Source organism: Adelges cooleyi, unplaced genomic scaffold, assembly GCF_023614345.1.
Source record: "Adelges cooleyi isolate 19-005CV unplaced genomic scaffold, UGA_ACOO_1.1 ACOO_flye_CR_arks_rails_tigmint_CR_PRNA_307, whole genome shotgun sequence".
NCBI lineage: Eukaryota > Metazoa > Arthropoda > Insecta > Hemiptera > Adelgidae > Adelges > Adelges cooleyi.
In genome coordinates this window covers 1,399,435-1,413,892 of record NW_026095978.1, presented here as the reverse complement: position 1 = coordinate 1,413,892, position 14,458 = coordinate 1,399,435, and the positions used below count along the sequence as shown (strand labels likewise).

The 14,458-nt window shown below is 31.8% G+C and overlaps 1 protein-coding gene and 1 long non-coding RNA gene across 5 annotated transcripts in view; one reads left to right on the top strand and one right to left on the bottom strand.

Annotated features, from left to right (window-relative positions):
• LOC126839697 (uncharacterized) overlaps positions 1 to 14,458 on the bottom strand; it is a 145,329-nt gene that overhangs the window by 39,140 nt on the left and 91,731 nt on the right. Inside the window, exon 12 of one of the 2 annotated variants that reach the window (XM_050575111.1) lies at positions 12,746 to 12,810. The exons of the other annotated variant lie outside the window; for it this stretch is intronic. The gene's annotated coding sequence lies outside the window, so the exon portion shown is untranslated. Of the gene's footprint in view, positions 1 to 12,745; positions 12,811 to 14,458 lie in introns of those variants that run through there. 2 annotated transcript variants of the gene reach the window in all.
• LOC126839698 (uncharacterized) overlaps positions 1 to 14,458 on the top strand; it is a 114,151-nt gene that overhangs the window by 50,730 nt on the left and 48,963 nt on the right. The window lies entirely within an intron of this gene.

The following is a 14,458-nucleotide window of genomic DNA, read 5'->3' as shown; positions in this document are numbered from 1 at the left end:
GTACACAAGACTTAATAGGGTTTCTCTAATATCGCATAACTCTGAATTTTAAAGACACGATTTTAACTACCGTCGATTAAAAACTTGTGAAAAGACCTTCAAGATTGTTCAATATGTGATTTGAAAGTCTTTGTGAAGAGGGCGATTTTTTTTAGCTACAATGGGAAGTATATGATTACAATATATTTTTATTTTTAATTACGGTACAATTTTAACTTTCCTATAGTGTACTTACAGTAAGCGAACACCGACAAATTTAATATTATCCTATCGTTGCGCCGAGCTGCATACATCGGACGCCGGATGGTTAAGTCGGTGAGCTATAGCCTATGAACATGGGGCCCTGGTACGATTTTGGTAGAATAGTCGTCGCATTCGAAACAAAGAAATTATTTTATGGGTTTTTTAAATAAATGTCGCTCGTTATTAAGTTTAAAATGTGTTTTAATACTGTTATACTATGGTCTATATTACTATAGTTATGAACCTAATTGTTATAAAAAAAGTTCAAAAATCGTGTTAATTTCATTATTTAAAAATTCTTTAAATCACTTGACACCAAATTAACTTAATTCTTGTAGTACTGCACATTAGAGTATGGACATCAGATTAAATTTTAGTATAAACATGTACCTTTGTTCTAATTTTCAGGTTTCTACCAATACGGCAAGTGCCTTATAATTTTGATGATGAGTGTGTAAGTACCTTACAAAAATGTAAACTTTGATATTCTCCCTCTTTGAAAAGGCTCAATTTGTGCAGTGTCCAAAGGTACTTAAGTTAAATGTATGTTTCAAATTTCAAATGTCCATATTAGGAGGAAGCAGAGATATGAGGGTGAGAAACCCCAAATGAATTGGTTCATGTAGGTATTTATACACTGGTATTCTTGAAATTTACCTTGGCGCACTGTCAAGTTGATATTCCAACCATTCTCATGCGTTTAAACCGTCGCTTAAAAACTTTTATTTTACCAATAATGGAAAGTATACGATTACAATATATTTTTATTTTAAATTACGGTATGTTTTAACTTTCCTTCAGTAGGTGAAAACCAACAAATTTAAAATTATCCTATCATTGAGCCGAGCTGCGTACATCTGACGCCGAATGAACATGGGACCCTGGTACGATTTTGTTAGAATATTCATCGCACTCGTGGAATTATTTTATAGGGTGTGGCGTCCGACAACCGTGCTCATAGCGGTGGGATAGAAGTTTTCATAACGGTTCAAACAATTGGCGCGATTTTTAAATTCAAAATGTATTAATATTATTATTATTATTCTATAATATCATTGTAGTTATGAACCTATCTGTTATAAAAAAAAATAAAAAATTGCGTACAACGTTAGCCGTTTGAAGTATAGGTATTATTTATTTAAATTACTTGACGCCGAATTAACTCATAAGAGTCGTATTGCTACGACTCTTATGATCTTCTTTGTGAAGAAGAGCCATTTTTTTTAGCTACAATGGAAGTATATGATTACAATATATTTTTATTTTTAATTACGGTACAATTTTAACTTTCCTATAGTGTACTTACAGTAAACGAACACCGACAAATTTAATATTATCCTATCGTTGCGGCGAGCTGCATACATCGGACGCCGGATTGTTAAGTCGGTGAGCTATAGCCTATGAACATGGGGCCCTGGTACGATTTTGGTAGAATAGTCGTCGCATTTGAAACAAAGAAATTATTTTATGGGGTGTGGCGTTTTTAAATAAATGCCGCTCGTTTTATGTTTAAAATGTGTTAATACTAGTATGGACATCAGATTAAATTTTAGTATTAACACGTGCCTTTGTTCTAATTTTCAGGTTTCTATCAATATGGTAAGTGCCTTATAATTTGTCCTTATAAAAATGTAAACTTTGAAAACGTATGTTGAACGAAAATGTAAACTTTCTCCCTCTTTGATAAGGCTCAATAGTCAATTTGTACTGTGTTCTAAGATACTTAAGTTAAATGTGTGTTTCAAATTTCAAAAGCCAATCTCAGGAGAAGGATGAGATATGAGGGTGAGAAAATCCAAATGAATTGGTTCATGTAGGTATTCATACACTGGTATTCTTGGAATTTACCTTGGTGCACTGTCAAGTTGACATTCCAACCATTCTCATGCGTTTAAACCGTCACTTAAAAATCTTTATTCTACCAATAATGGAAAGTATATGATTACAATATATTTTTATTTTAAATTACGGTATGTTTTAACTTTTCTTCAGTAGTTGAAAACCAACAAATTTAAAATTATCCTATCATTGAGCCGAGCTGCGTACATCTGACGCCGAATGAACATGGGACCCTGGTACGATTTTGTTAGAATATTCATCGCACTCGAAACAAAGGAATTATTTTATAGGGTGTGGCGTCCGACAACCGTGCTCATAGCGGTGGGATCACGATAAAAGTTTTCATAATGGTTCAAACAATTGGCACCATTTTTAAATTCAAAATGTATTAATATTATTATTGTTCTATAATACTATTGCAGTTATGAACCTACTTGTTATAAAAAAAAATCAAAAATCGCGTACAACGGTTAGCCGTTTGAAGTATAGGTATTATTTATTTAAATTACTTGATGCCGAATTAATTCATTAGAGTCGTATTGGTAGTGATAATGGAATAGGATAATATCATCGTGACCTCTTTCTAACGCTATTCGTGCAATATGTGTATATTTTTTAACTGTAAACGTTTCCGAGAAAAAAATTAAATCGTTTATTTGTTGTGCCTAAATCAAAAGTCGATAAAAATGTATAATAATATTCCGAGAGCTTACCGACATCTTCATGCCTTCTCACTTAAAATCTAAATAAAACTAATTTTCGGTTTCTGGTTTTCTCGGTTTTAGATCCCAGTGTGTTTTCGGCGAAACGATACCAGCGTCCATCGTGGTCACGGTTATCTAGGTAACCGTGGTCGTGGTCATGCTCGACGCATCGTAGGTCCTATCCGAGGGTCTCGAAAATGGTACCAGGGTCTCATGGCCGAATAACACCGTCCGGCGCGGCGTCCAGTATCATAGTTGCCGCCGCCTGGTCTTCGTTGAATCGACGAAAGGACGCCGCACGGTTTACACATTTCTTATACCGTCGCGTCGTTGCTCTATTATGCTGACAAACAGGAAGCGGGCCATACTTCTAATATATACCTTTAATACCAGTTTTATTGAATATAATTAATATTGTTTATTTGGGTCATGGATAAGTAATAAATATTATATAACCTTATATGGTATTATAAGTGTACACTGATGAAATCATGAGTAATATTTAAGTTGTTTATACAAGGACCAATTACGTCTGTAACCTAGATTGTATAGTATATAAGACATAGTATTAAGGTGTTGGATTTACCATTCTATTACGGCTGCTGTTATAGTTGAAACGTACGTTGTATATATATTATTCTCTATACTGTGTGTGTTTTTATATTTAATAGTATTGTGTTAAACATATTATTGTTGTGTTTTATTTTCTACTTAAATACTAACTTCCACCAAGATATACAGGCGTATATCGCAATAGGTTATGGGCCCAGACACATAGTCTCAGGCACAACAGTGAAGCATCAGAAGACTAAGTATTTTATGTAGTTAAAATTCACTTATTCCAATTGTTCAGTAAGTACTATTTTTAAGTACGTTATCTTTTAACTATGGACGAGTCACTGAAGATTACAAAGCTGAGTAACTCGGAAGGCTGGACACTTTGGAAGTTTCAAATGAAGGTAATAATTAATTCATTTGAGATAAGCGGTATAATTACAGGAGATTATAAAAAGCCAGTATATACAATAGCAACCTCCGAGAAAGAAGAGGATGCCAAGAAAAGGTTTCAGTTAGAACGAATAGCGTGGTCAAGGGCTGATAGTAAATGTCAAAGATTAATCGTCACGTCATTGGAAAATGGACCGTTACAATATTTGCTAAATTGTAGTACAGCATATGATATGTGGAACAAATTATTAAGTATCTACGAGCAAAAATCTGAAGCAGGTATACATTTATTACAAAATAAATTTTTCAGTTATGTAAAAGAGCCTACAGATGACATTTCGACGCATATCAGCAAACTACAGAATCTTCAAAACCAACTCGCTCTATCGGGAGAGAAAATCTCTGACAATATGTTGCTAACTAAAATTCTTATGACTTTACCGCCATCTTATAAACATTTTTACAGTGCATGGGACAGTGTACCTCAAGCAAGTAAAAATTTAAATGAACTTACATCTCGGTTGTTAATAGAAGAATCGAGAATGTCTCAAGGAGGTTCAGAAGTTGAAGCAGAGGAATCCAATGCTTTGACTGTCAAAAGATTTCAAAAGAAATTTTTTAAGAAGAATGGTGGTAATGTTGGTAATGAACGTAATTTTAGTAATAATAATACTAAAAAGATAGGTCCCTGTTTTTGGTGCAAGAAACTAGGTCATCTCAAGAAAGACTGCAAGAAGTATCAAAAGTACCAGAAGGATCAGGGTGAGGCGAAATCAGATTCGCCAAGTACAAGTTTAACAGGTCAAGCGTTCTATAGTGAATCTTTGGTTACTGATCGCAAAGAGAATCAATGGTATTTGGATTCAGGAGCTACTGAACACATGACAAGCAACAGAGAGTGGTTTGTGAACTATAAAAAATTCAGGTCGCCAGTGGAAATAAGGATTGGCGATGGTACAAATTTACAGGCAGAAGGTTCGGGAAATATTAACATAATATGTTATGTGGGAAATAACATGAATACAAATTATTTGTCTAATGTGTTATATGTACCAAATTTAAAGTATAATTTATTTAGTACGGGCAAAGCATTAGATAAAGGTTTAAAAATGGAATCAGATAGTAAAAAGTGTATTTTTTTGAAAAACAATAAGGTCGTTTGCACTGGTGAACGCAAAAACGGGTTATACAATATGAACATTGAGATTGTACAACAAATAGCCGACGACATGACATTGACCGAGCAAGGTAACGGAAAAATGGAAGTGAATGCGGCAATCGCGGATTCCATTCAACTTTGGCATGAACGACTAGGGCATCAATGTAAACAGTACGTAAAATCTTGTTTGCTAAAACATAATATAAATGTAAGCGGTGATTGGAACCAGTTTTTTTGCGATGATTGTGTTATTGGGAAGCAAACGAGAAAGCCATTTAAGAGTCGTTCGACTACATCGGGTAAAACCGGAGAGTTAATTTATGCAGATTTATGCGGACCGTTTGAAAAAATTTCTCTGGGCGGGTCCCAATATTTTTTATTGTTCAAGGATGATTACACACATTATCGGACGGTGTTTTACTTGAAAAATAAAAATGAGGTCAAAAATAAATTAGAGTTATTTATAAGATCTGTTAAAAATGATTCTGGGAATAAAGTAAAAGCTTTAAGAAGTGATAATGGTTTAGAGTTTGTTTCTAAAGAAGTAACAAGTATTTTGCAGAAATATGGCATTCGACATGAAAAAACAATAGCGTACACACCAGAGCAAAATTCTGGGGCGGAACGTGAAATGAGAACTATTGTGGAAGCAGCACGAACATTACTTCATTCAAAGAAGATGGACTTATCATTTTGGGCAGAAGCAGTTAATACATCAGTGTATGTACTCAATCTTACTGGTAAGAGTACTGTTGAAGGTAAAAGTCCATATGAGCTTTATTTTAACAAAGAACCAGATATAAGGCATTTAAGGGTATTTGGAACAGAAATGTATGTTCATATTCCAAAGGCCAAGAGACGAAAATGGGACGCTAAAAGTAAATTGTGTATTTTTGTCGGGTATTCTTTAGATAAACGTGGGTATAGGGCTTATTGTCCAAAAACTAAAACTATAAGAGATTATAGAGATGTTGTGTTTAAAAAAGAAATAAATACTAATGAATTAACATTTAGCGAAAATGTAAGTCAAGATTATAATGTCGACGAGGAAACACCTCAGGCGGTAGAGGTACAACCAGAAAAACAACTCGAAGTCACGCCAACAGAACTACCAAGTTACAATCTTCGCGATCGAGGTCAATTGCGTAAACCGGCCAGATATGCATGTATTACGTCGTGTATTACAGAACCGATTAACTATAAAGAAGCTGTGAGCTGTCAGAATAAAAATGATTGGATTTTAGCCATGGACGACGAGATAAATTCATTGCATACTAATGACACCTGGACGTTGGTGCCAATTCCAGAAGGAAAGCAAGTATTAAATAATTCATGGGTTTACAAAATCAAGTACAATGGTAACGGGCAGGTTGATCGATTTAAGGCTCGATTAGTTGTTAACGGGTCTCGACAGATACATGGGATAAATTATAACGAAACATTTTCACCTGTAGTTAGATTTGAATCTATTAGAACAATTTTAGCCATTAGTGCGGCTCAGAAATTGGAATTATGCCAATTTGACATTCGTACAGCATTTCTATATGGTATGTTAGAAGACGAACTGTATATGGAACAACCGATCGGATATGACGACAATTCAGGACGGGTCTGCAAATTACGTAAGTCGTTATATGGATTAAAACAATCTCCACGGTGTTGGAATACACGGTTTAAGAATTTCCTTTTGCAATTCAATTTAAATCAAAGTAAATATGATTCGTGTGTTTTCACTAATCATGATAATAATGAAAAATTGATTTTAGCTATTTTTGTTGATGATGGTCTTATTGCGTCGGACAATAAGACAAAAATACGGGTGTTGTTGTCCAAATTAGAAAAAGAATTTGAAGTTAAACACGGTAACTTGAATTATTTTCTAGGAATGGGAGTTAAGAAATTAGATGATGGATCATTATTTATTAATCAAACTAATTATTCTAGAAATATTATTAAACGATTTAACATGTTAGATGCAAAGGATATCTCATTACCCATTGATAAATCAACGACATTGGATGTTCACACGGATTCGATAGTACTAAAAGAAGGTCAAGTACCGTATCGAGAAGCAGTGGGAAGTTTATTATTCCTGTCACAATTAACAAGACCAGATTTGGCATTTGCAGTTAATTTTGCATCACGATTTTTGACAAAACCAACTAATGCTCATTGGTTGATGGTCAAACGCATTATACGTTACGTTAAACATACAATTGATTATGGATTGGTGTATAAATCTGATAATAATTTAGATTTAAGAATATTTACAGATTCTGATTATGCTGGAGATTTAGAAACAAGGAGATCAACTTCGGGACATCTATTCATGTTGGGTTCATCTACAATATCTTGGCAAGCTCAACGTCAAGCAACGGTCTCTCTTAGCAGTACGGAAGCGGAGTTCATTGCAGCGTCGGACATTACAAAAGGACTAATTTGGTTTAAAAGTTTCTTACGAGAACTCACTAATAATAATATGTATGATAAACCTACATTATTCATTGATAATCAAAGTACCATTCGTTTAGTTAAAAATCCGGAGTTTCATCGAAAAACCAAGCACATCGATGTACGATATCATTTCATTCGTGAAAAATATGAAGAAGGTCAATTCGAAGTTCAATACATAAACACAGAAGAAATGTTGGCAGATATCTTCACAAAAGCACTTCCAAAGGACAGATTTGGGATGATTCGATCAAGCATCGGAATACAGAAGATATCACAGTAGAATAAGTTAATTTAAGGGAATATTAATTAAGGGGGTGTATTGAATATAATTAATATTGTTTATTTGGGTCATGGATAAGTAATAAATATTATATAACCTTATATGGTATTATAAGTGTACACTGATGAAATCATGAGTAATATTTAAGTTGTTTATACAAGGACCAATTACGTCTGTAACCTAGATTGTATAGTATATAAGACATAGTATTAAGGTGTTGGATTTACCATTCTATTACGGCTGCTGTTATAGTTGAAACGTACGTTGTATATATATTATTCTCTATACTGTGTGTGTTTTTATATTTAATAGTATTGTGTTAAACATATTATTGTTGTGTTTTATTTTCTACTTAAATACTAACTTCCACCAAGATATACAGGCGTATATCGCAATAAGTTTATTATATTTTTTTAGTCCGTTGACGTTCTAATTTAATAAAAAAATATTATTGAGATCTGGAGCTGGATGGGTGTTTTCACAATTAACGAATTCAAAGAAACTTCTTTTGATTTCTGACATAAGAAAGGGTTTCCCGGGCGTTTAACACACCTAGTCAATAAGTCGTATACTTTTGTTGTATGTAAGCCTTTTTGGTAATTAGTACACTCGAGAATACATTTGGAGGGTTTCCTCGGTTCAACTATTACTAAGCAACGTAACAGTTTATTAAAATAGAAGAGGTAGAGATGCTAAAACTGAAAGAGTAAAGCAGAACTCTTTGTCTCGGAAAATAATAATTTCCGAGTCATCCCAACTAGTTACACTTGGCTTTGATGAATTCCTACTAAATGTAAACGACTTGGCTTATTATTTTTAACTATGTACAAAATTGGAATAGATATGTCTGCTATATCTTTGCCTTCGAGATTCAATGTACGAGTAGCGCATTGTTTTATTATCTAAATATAATAGTTAAGATAATAAAAACTTAATTGATAATAATATGATTCATTAGAATAAAATAATTGTTAAGAATAATAATATAATATATATATAGAGAGAGAATTACAGGATTTGTGATAAAAAAATTTAAAAAAATTAATAATAAAATATATGTGAAATATTAGGATATAAATGCATAAATATACCTAGGTAATGATTAAGTTAATTATTAAAAACAGGCTATGAAGTAAAGTGAGCTTAAGTTGTTTAATCTAAACTTTCTGTTGAAGTTGCGTAATCATATGTATTCAGTTTAAATATATAAAGTATTGAATTGAAAAATTGCTGATAAGGTTTATGTACCAATATTATGTTTTCGTTTGTCGGTTTCATTTGATTAAAAAATATTTTCATATTTCTCAAAGAACCAGCCTATGCTCGAAACGTTGATTGGCGTTAACATTTCTTGTAAATAACTTGTATAGCTTTATAGGTGAAATTTTTGTCGTACAGTTCTTGCAGCCTCATTTCTTGTGCCGTCTGTCTCCATGTCTATCAAAAGTAATTCATAAAAAAAATTATTCCTATAAATACAACTAACTCAATAAGTGTTTGTATACAGAGTGATCCATGTGATGTAAGACACTAATTTTTCTTAAAATATGAATGATGTATACATTTTTTTCTTCTATGCTTGTAGGTACATATTTTACTATGTTTTTCAATACTTACAACATTTTTATCTTCATCCCTTATACGTATAATAGGCATTGAATTCGTTTTTTCAAAGAGAACGTATGTTTAAATTCCACAAATATATAGACAAAAGAATTTGATACATTTTAGCGTTCGAATTTCCATTAATATTTTCGATTTATATGACTTAGTAATGACTTTCATTTTTCTCTAAACTGTTTTCAATATTTTTTCGTTATTACTATGACTAGAAACCGTCACTGTGTTTAAATCGATGAATAAGATTTTTTATTTAATTAGAGCTTGTTGAGCTACTGTCTTTAAAAATCGAAAAATATTGATTTTTAATTTAAATAATTACTATGCCCATAAGTGAGTAGTGACAAACCAATTAAAAATTCAAAAGACCATTTCAAAATTTTATTTTTCCTACTCAGTTATCGACTTAAATGTATGTGTTTGCGTTGGGAAAAACAAAATTTTAGTCTTATTATGTATGAGGGTCGAGTTCAAAGTTCAAAGTTTTATCTCAAAGCTATCTTATGTAGGTACCTACAAGCATAAGAAAAGTATAATTTTCAAAATATTCATATTTAAAGGGATTGATTTGATAACTGATAATTGTATTATGTTTTCCAGCCTCACTATTTTTTTTAAAAATTGTTTTGTTTATTAGTTTTTAGTATGGATGGGGTTTTGATTTGCCCAAATTGAAACCAATTTTTCCCAATTGAATTTTTTTTCTGCTCTTCGTTACCTTTATTATATTTTTCAAAATTGTTTTTTTATACAATAATTGTTAACATATAGAACCGCTCCCAATATGGTTAGGTTTCTTTGGGAAAAAACCTTAGTGTTTAACAATTTAAGCTAGCATGGCATTCAGATGAATTCAAGTTAATGGCTTACTTAATGTGGAAACATATTTTCACTATTTTAAGAATTACAGTTTTTCTAAGTGGCTTGCCTGTTCCATATTTATCGACAACATATATTTACAGGATGACCATTTTATCGTGAACCACTCAATTTCTCAAAGGGTTCAATAAAACATTTAATTTTTTGTTTTCATATTGGGTTTATACAATGTGAAATCAATTTTTCATTATTTTTTTTTTCACCCTCCTCTTACCGTTTGTTGATAGCGACTTTGATAACTATTTTTGGAGTTATTGAAGTTACAATTATTTTTATCTGCGCACACTTTTCAACCGCACTTCCCTTCCCATCTTAATTTTTAGACTCATATAACTTTAAAAATTACCATTTCGACCAGTCAAAATGTTGAGTACATTACTTTTAATTTAAAAAGTTAATAAAATGTATACATTACCATCCAAGTTTTAAAAATTGCAAAAGTTAAAAAAAAAATGTGAAAAATTGAGATTACATTGTATAAACACTATAAACACTTAATATAAACACAATTAGATTTATATAAGTAACAATGTTCGTGACGTTTATTGTGAAACGCAATTTACACGAGTAACATGTAGTGCCGGTGTGGCACTTGCGTATGGTGGACAATCCCCACCATTTATATATATATATGTATAAACTGCTGATCCGTAACGCTAATCTCTAAGCAAAAAACACCAGAAACTCGCTTTTTTAGTAGGTGGTTTCTGACCTGACAGATGTCTAGATTCGAGATTGACACTACACTTACTCAGTACTTAGCTTGCGAAATAGTTTTTCGAAACTTGGTATGAATTCTGATTATTAGATTAAGGTACTATGAATTACAACGACGTTAATTTAAAACGCAGTGCCGGAATAATCGTACTAGCATACAGTGCTCGGAATCTGTGACCCATACGCCCGAGGCGGCGGAGGTCTGGACACTAACCACTAGACGTTTCATTCTTTTTTAAAAAATTGCTTCCAAACCCGTAAAGTAAATAGCACCGGACACTCGCTTTTTTAATAGGTAGATGGTTTCTGACCTGAAAGACAGCTAAACTAACGGCTAGACACTGATCTACCATTCAGAATCTGTGACCTGTCCGGTCACCTACCAGCTACTATCTGTGAGCTACCCGGCCACCTACCAGCTAATATTTATAAAGCAAGCATAAGTGTATTTCTTTTTTTTATTAAAAAAATAAATTAACCTTGTCAACGAAGAGCTACTACTCCAAGACCGTCACTGGACCAGAACAATGCATGTGGTTTTAGCAACGTTGGCTACACTATTTAACCCACCGGTCCTACCCATGTCATTTCATTTTTTTATTTTTTGTCTACAAATGTATGTAGTTAAAATCATATGTTTCCATTTAAAAATACCAAAAAAACCTCTTATTGGCTTATAAGGATTAATAATAAAAATTTTAAAAATATTGAAAAGTGTAGTAAGTAACCTACAAATCATAAAAATTCTAAAAATATTCATATTTTTAGAGAAAATGAGTGTTTTACGTTAGTTGGATCACCCTCTATATAAATTTATTTTAAAAATATTTAAAAGATAATTTCGTTAATAATTGATATATTAGGAATATACGTCGTAATGACAATGTGACCACTTGATTCTCGGACTCTCTTGGCTCCGTTACTAATTGGCAGCGATTTAAATATTTGTATGGTAGAGCCATAAATAAGGTAATGAAACCTTTAAAAAAACCAGTATAGAAGGGTTAGGGCATAGTGGGGACGAGGATGTCACAGGTTTACAGGAATTTTTAAATCTGAAAATGATAAAGTCACGTTCGAAAAAACGCTTCGATACAAATCGGTAGTTAGTATTTTCAAGCCAGTACAGTCCAAACCAAGCACAGTATAAACCAGCAAGTTAGAAAGTATTAAATTGACGTGCTGTATTTACAAATAAGCATCAAAATGTTTGTTTGAAAGTGATTTTATTCAATTTTATCACTTTTATTTATAATAATTCCTGTAGACCTCTGACCTCTCCGTCTCCACGTTGCTTTGATTCCAATATGCCTATACTCTACTGTACTAGTCCTCTCGGATAAAATCAGTAAAATTTTTGATTTATAGAGTTGCTACTCGAAGGAATTGGTCCAGTATTAAAAAAGTTACAGTGTATAAAAACACAAAAAAGCATACGCCAGAGTAAGACCAATACCTTCGCCGCTCTGCATCGAAGCTAAAAGATAAAATAAATAAACATTATCAAACAAAACGGAAAAACTCAAATGAAATCTTTTGACGTATTACTGATCAATACACTCAAATACACCTCATACTACAGATATCGATATTACTTTTCTGTTTATTCTTTTATTTTTTTGTTATTACAAGCAAATGGTCCGTGAAGTGACAAAATGGATGTATTAAAACAAAAATGTAAGGACTTTTACTTACAATAATTAATAATTAATAGTGAAGCAATGTCTACAGATGGAATGGATAAAGAGGAGTAGTGGTCCCGACAAAGCATCTAAGTGGCCTGTATATTAAGCCAATACAAATAATGACTGAAAGTAATCAATAGTTTATAATGGCGAGCAAAAACGTTTTATTATGCAGTAGGTTGAATTATTTAACAATTTTTATATTAGTGAGGCACGCAAAAAAATATTTAAATATAATAACAGATGTACATTATAATTTATGTATAATTTATTAAAATAAACCTGAGAAAATCGAAAATATTTATGCTCATAATATCGTTAAATCACGAACTATGCTATTTCCTGTATCGCTATGGTCGATGTTGTTCACATAATGTATATCAAGCCCAAAGCATTTGAATGACTTCCTGCCTACCCTTTCATGGCGTACGACACAAGTCTCGTCATCTAAAACAATTGCAGATGTAACTTGCGATTCGTGTACTCCAAAAATCATGATTCGACATGTGTACTCAAATCAATTCTGGACTCCTGGGTCTAAAAAAAGTTTTCAAAAGTTAGCCAAATTCAGCTTGCTGTACTGACAAAATAATACATATTTGGACTAATTAAAATTAAGGCTAATCTGATATCCTCACTCAAGAGCAAAAGAGTATTGAGTCACAAAATGTTAATTTTACAGAAGAGAGAAAAATTAAATTATTTATTAATAAATTAATAATAACAAATTTTTTTTTTCCTACACCTACAAATTCACACACTTCATTATCATCCAACTGCATTACCTGTTTTACCTATATTCTCCAAAATTAAACAAGATTGTCACCGTTTTACTCCTGCTAATCTTCAGTCTATTGTCATCAAGCGCTTCTCTCCACTTTTCAAGTCTCTCAACCAATTGTTTCGGACTTTCCCACAACGTCCTCCGTAAACATTATACACAAAGACACCTCCCGCTGTATATCTTTCGTACTATAATAATCCATTTCTTAACACACACTCTTTACTCTTGTATCATGCTTTCCCTCTACTACTTTTATTAGTTTATTACTTCTTTGATTTTTTCTTTCTATCTTTTCTTTTTTTGTTTGTTTCTTTTCTTTGTTTGTTTCTTTCCTTCCTTAGTTTCTTTGTTTGTTTCTTTGTTTGTTTCTTTACTTTCTTTTTTTCTTTTTTGTTTCTTTGTTTGTTTCTTTTCTTTCTTTCTATCTTTCTTTCTTTCTTTCTTTCTTTCTTTCATTCTTTTTTTCTTTCTTTTCTTTTTTTGTTTGTTTCTTTTCTTTCTTTACTTTGTATTTTTTTTTGTTTGTTGGTTTGTTTGTTTCTTTTCTTTCTTTTATTTCTTTCTTACTTTGTTTCTATTTTTCTTTACTTTGTTTCTTTCTTTTCTAACTTTCTTTTTTTACTTTCTTTCTTTTTTTCTTTCTTCCTTTCTTTCTCACTTTCTTTCTTTGTTTTTATTCTTTCTTTCTTTCTTTCTTTCTTTCTTTTTTTCTTTCTTTCTAGCTTTGTTTTCTTTTCTTTCTTTGATTCTTACTTTCTTTCTTTTCTTTTTTTCTTTTTTTCCTTTGTTTCTTTGTCTGCTTGTTTCTCTCTTAACTTTGTTTTTTCTTTCTTTGTTTATTTGTTTGTTTGTTTGTTTGTTTCTTTTTTTTCTTTCTTTCTTTCTTTAATTGTTTCTATCTTTGTTTGTTGTTTGTTTCTTACTTTGTTTCTTTCTATGATGTCTTTCTTTCTTTTTTTTTCTTTTCTTTCTTTGTTTCTTTGTTTGTTTGATTCTTTCTTAACTTTGTTTTTTTCTTTCTTTGTTTATTTATTTGTTTCTTTGTTTGTTTCTTTTCTTTCTTTCTTTCTATAATTGTTTCTATCTTTGTTTGTTGTTTGTTTCTTACTTTGTTTCTTTCTATGTTGTCTTTCATTCTTCTTTTTC